Consider the following 4,859-nt stretch of genomic DNA (forward strand, 5'->3'; position numbering starts at 1 on the left):
TTGGTGGTGTCATTCTAATACGTCATATTATCAATCATTAACTGAATTGAACAAAAAGGTATAACTGAAGTCTAATATTTACATGCTCGATCGCAGTCAGCCATTTTTGTTGTTATCCCACAAACGACGGAAATTTAAACGCATAAAACTTCTTCAATAGCTGATTGAACAATATACCGATGACATATAATCCTTCTTTGAAATCCATTTTAATCAACGCTCGCATCAGATTTTGATATTTTTCTATATTTAATAGGGTAATCTTTATTTGAAATTGGGAGGAATTCCGAGTGTTTCCAAAATGGCGGATGATCAGCCATCAATAAACACGAGATTTTAAACGCATAAAACTTCTTAAATAGCTTATTGGGTGATTAACTGATGTCATATCATTCTTCTTTGAAATCCATTTTAATCAACGCTCACATCAGATTTTGATATTTTTCTATATTTAATAGGGTAATCTTTATTTGAAATTGGGAGGAATTCCGAGTGTTTCCAAAATGGCGGATGATCAGCCATCAATAAACACAAGATTTTAAACGCATAAGACTTCTTAAATAGCTGATAGAGTGATTAACTGATGACATATAATGCTTCATTGATGTCCATTTTAATCATCCATGTTTCTGAAGTTAATCTATTAAGCGTTATGTAAAAGTGCCGAAATTCCCACCATGGCCGCCTGAAAAAATATTTATCAACAATCCACGATTCTTGCTTGGTATGTTATCATTGCATTATACATAGATGCAGTTGTATTTAGATATTAAGATAAAAGATATATGTTTTTTATCTCGCTGTTAATAAATTCAATGAAGTTGCTATGAAAACAAAACAATGTGTCATAGATTGATTTGAAGAGGGGGAGGGGTGTAATTGGTTTATTTTGAACAACAAATTGTCAGTATATCCGGTTAACAGACCTTTTTATCTCTGATTTGTTGCAACTGATAACATGTTGTAAAATATTTTTCATAACACGGTGTAATTTGGGGTGAAAGAAATATACATGTATATATGTAGATTCAATCGATCATGGTTCTTATATATTGAAATTTATTTCCAAAGTTTCCCAAATTATGATTGCATGTACATGTGAAAGCCCATAAACTGAAGAGGGAATAATGTTGAAAAAGATACTGGAAAGTTTAGTTTCATTCATGAAAATTAGGTAAAACAATCAAGAAAAAAATATAATAACAAGAAATTATAATTTTATAAACAAAAAGTCATTTCGGGTTTCCTCTTTTTAAATGAAAAAAGTTGAAATATCGATTGCAATAATGATATCATCATAACAAATTACTTTTTAAATTAATAGTTTCAAAAATAAATTTAAATTCCGGCTCCATTAATATATTTTAAGGATAACCAAAAAGGCAGTCGGTATATATGCTTACAGATTATATGGTGTTCATTACTGTAATACAGTAGATTGGCTTCTGTTCGGGTAAGTAAAGGAACAACAACTATAACCAGTGTTTTTCTAAAGTTGATATGATGATCCCTGATCATAATCACAGACTAATTGGTAATAAACTGTGTCAAATTAATTGCTTGAGGTTGGAGATTGTAGATCTCCTGGACGTCCTGTTACATGTGTCCTCCTGTTCAGGGGGTTAGGCTGATTTTTAAAAAAAAAAGTATAAAAATTAACAGGACATATTATGGTATGGGGTTGTCCGTCTGTCCGTCGTAAACTTTTGTTTGTCTGTAGATCTCCTACAGTTTTCAACAGATTTCTTTCAAATTTGGTAGATATAATCACCATGATATGAACTTGTGATTTATTGAAAAGCAGTTTAACCTGAGTTATGGCCCTTTGGGACTTTGAAAAACAGAAATTTAAGGGTATTATATAGAAAATGTCATAACTTTTTTTGTTTTCTTCACTACCCCTCAAATTTGGTATTTTACTCCACTAAGCAATAATATTTAACATCTTAAAGGTTTTCTTGTTGCGTTTTCACTTTTCCCGTAATTGGAATTACATAATTGATTTCTGAAAGGGTTTGACGGGCGTATCATGCCTCCGCCTGCAGTGCTCTTGTTTTTGTTTGTTTGGTAACATACTGTAAGAGCATTTTTAAAATCACAATCAACTGAATGATTAGCATAAAGCCAGTACATGTGTTATCAGAAGTGCCACGCAAAGCGTTGATGTAATGTAGAGCAGCATGGCACCAAGATGGCATCAAATTATTGTCTTCTGGTCTAAAGTGCATCTATGCTATGAACGCAGTTTAGATTAACACTTAACACTGCGTAAATGGAATACCGTACCACAATATGTAATTATTATGGCAATATTGACATGATTTGTATATACATTGTGACATTATCATTTAAAGATGGGTTACATTTATTCATTTTTTGTTTATTTACAGATCCAACATGCCAAAGAAAAAGAGAGGAACTTGTTACATAAAGCACAAGAAACGAGGTCAGCACCTTCCATATAATGCAAGTAAGGTACCAAAATCCACAGCACAAAGTCCTGCTGAAACAGGTACAGGCTCTACACAAGAGAACCACTGCCTGGACACTCTGAGTTGTAACTGGGATACCCCAATTTTTCTCCCATCTGATCCCCCATCAAGTTCCTTAGACACAAGTGAGGATCCTGCTTGCCCTCGTCCTACTGACATGTCTTCAGATGATGATGTTCAACCATTTGGTCAGTACGCCTCTTTCAGAAATAACACGTCTATTGGTGATGATGTTGAGCCCTTGGTTACAAATTCAAGTGAGGATACTGGCTGTCTACTCCCTGATACTGTCGTATCATCTAAAGACGTTGATGTTGAGCCCATTGATCTGTATGCCTCTCTCAAAAATGAAATATTTACTTCCGGTGTGGCTTCCCCCTTTCTGCTGAACCCTCATCACAGGAATATAAATCTTCTGGAACTTTATCATAAAGGAAACAAAACAGCTGTTAAAATATCTGTGATCATCAGTGAAGATTTCTCAGCAACAGTGAGTGTTCATCGGAAGGACTTGTCACCTGATCATGAACTTTGGAGTTGTCTGCCAGCTACCTACACCACTGTTACAGCAGTGAATGAACTTCTCCAAAGGATAAATAAATTTAGTGTGTGTGTGTGCAACCCAGATGAAGATCTTCAAGAACTGGTTCCAGTAGGAGTAGGATTAACTGATTCAGACTCGCTGTCAGTTTTGGCTTATCAGGAAGGTGACTTCTGTGCAAGTAAGGGAGACCTTTCCTACAGTTCTACCATACGGACAGTTCAGTGTTGTATGTTGGTAGAGGGAGCAAGATGCCCAAGTTGTTCAGCATATCGCAGAAGTCTACGCAAGAGGAAATACCGCCAAGAGCAGAGATTGTCTAAATCAGCAAACTTTGACTTTATTCATAGCAGAATCCCTCATGCGACAATGTCATATGGTATGCTTCAAACAAGATTAGATATCTTGAATCAGAACTGGATGCATTAAAAAGAACATGCCAACGCGAGATCCAGACAAATGGACTAAATCTTGGGCCAGTTCAAAGTGCTGAAATGTCAGATTTAATGGCTACCTGCACAACAGAGATGGAGAAATCATATGCGGATCCTAATTCATTGCAGAGACTGTTCTGGGAACAACAGATGAAATTCAATGAAAGTGGAAAGAATTGCATGCGTTGGCACCCTATGATCATTCGATGGTGCCTTTATCCTAGACATCGGTCATCAAAAGCGTATGATGCATTGAGGGAAACAGGATTTATCAAATTACCCAGTACTTGAACGTTATTTGACTATTCGCATTACACAGAAAGTGCTATAGGATATAGTGTTGATGTTATTAAAGTGCTACAGTCTGAAGCAGAAAAGAAAGGAATGTTTAAGGAGAAGTGGACAAATTATGTTGGAATTTTGTTTGATGAAGTTAAAATTCGTCAGGACCTTGTTTATGACAAACACAGTGGGGAATTAATTGGATACTGTGATCTGGACTCTGTCGGAAACGCATTTATGGATCTTGAATCTTTCCTGAAAAGAGATCATGACAAAACACGTGATTTAGCCAAATTCATGCTCATTGTGATGGTCAGAGGTATTGTAAGAGCCTTGAAATTTCCTTTGGCAGCATTTGCCACTATGAGCATCACAGCTGACTTTTTGTTTCCAATTATTTGGAAAGCTGTTCACATATTGGAAGCTGTCAATTTAAAAGTCTTGTTCTTAACATGTGATGGAACTTCTGCAAACCGACGATTTTTCAGATTGCATAGTGATCCTGGAAATGATGGACCAGTTTTCTACACGGATAATCCCCATGACATGACAAGAAAGATATACTTCCTGTCTGATGTCCCTCATCTTCTCAAAACCACAAGGAACTGCTTCAGCAATTCATTTTCTCACTCAAAAACTAGGAAGTTGTGGAATGATGGGAAGGACATTTCCTGGGGACATATTGTCAAGCTGTACGAAGATCATTGTGAAAGCAACTTATATACACCCTGCCCAGAACTTTCACGAAACCATGTTGATTTGACAGCATTCAGCCGAATGAAAGTCCGCCTTGCAGCACAAGTCATGAGTGATAGTGTTGCTAATGCATTAGAGGAACTCTATGATGAAAGTGTTTCTGAAACTGTGACATTTATTCGAAACGTTAATACATTCTTTGATTGTTTGAATGTTAGAAACCACTTTGAGGGTAGGAACAAAAGAAACCCTAATCTAGCTCCATATGAAAATCCTCAAGATGAAAGATTGGACTGGCTGAAAAATGACTTCTTGGACTACCTGAACCAGTGGAAAAACAATGTGAATGGAAGACCAAATCTGACCACTTCGGAGAGAGCTAGCATGTTACTGAGTCATCAGACTGTTACTGAC

This window comes from Ylistrum balloti, unplaced genomic scaffold (genome assembly GCF_031769215.1).
Source record: "Ylistrum balloti isolate Yb309-2 unplaced genomic scaffold, AGI_CSIRO_Ybal_v1 Utg371906, whole genome shotgun sequence".
Lineage (NCBI taxonomy): Eukaryota > Metazoa > Mollusca > Bivalvia > Pectinida > Pectinidae > Ylistrum > Ylistrum balloti.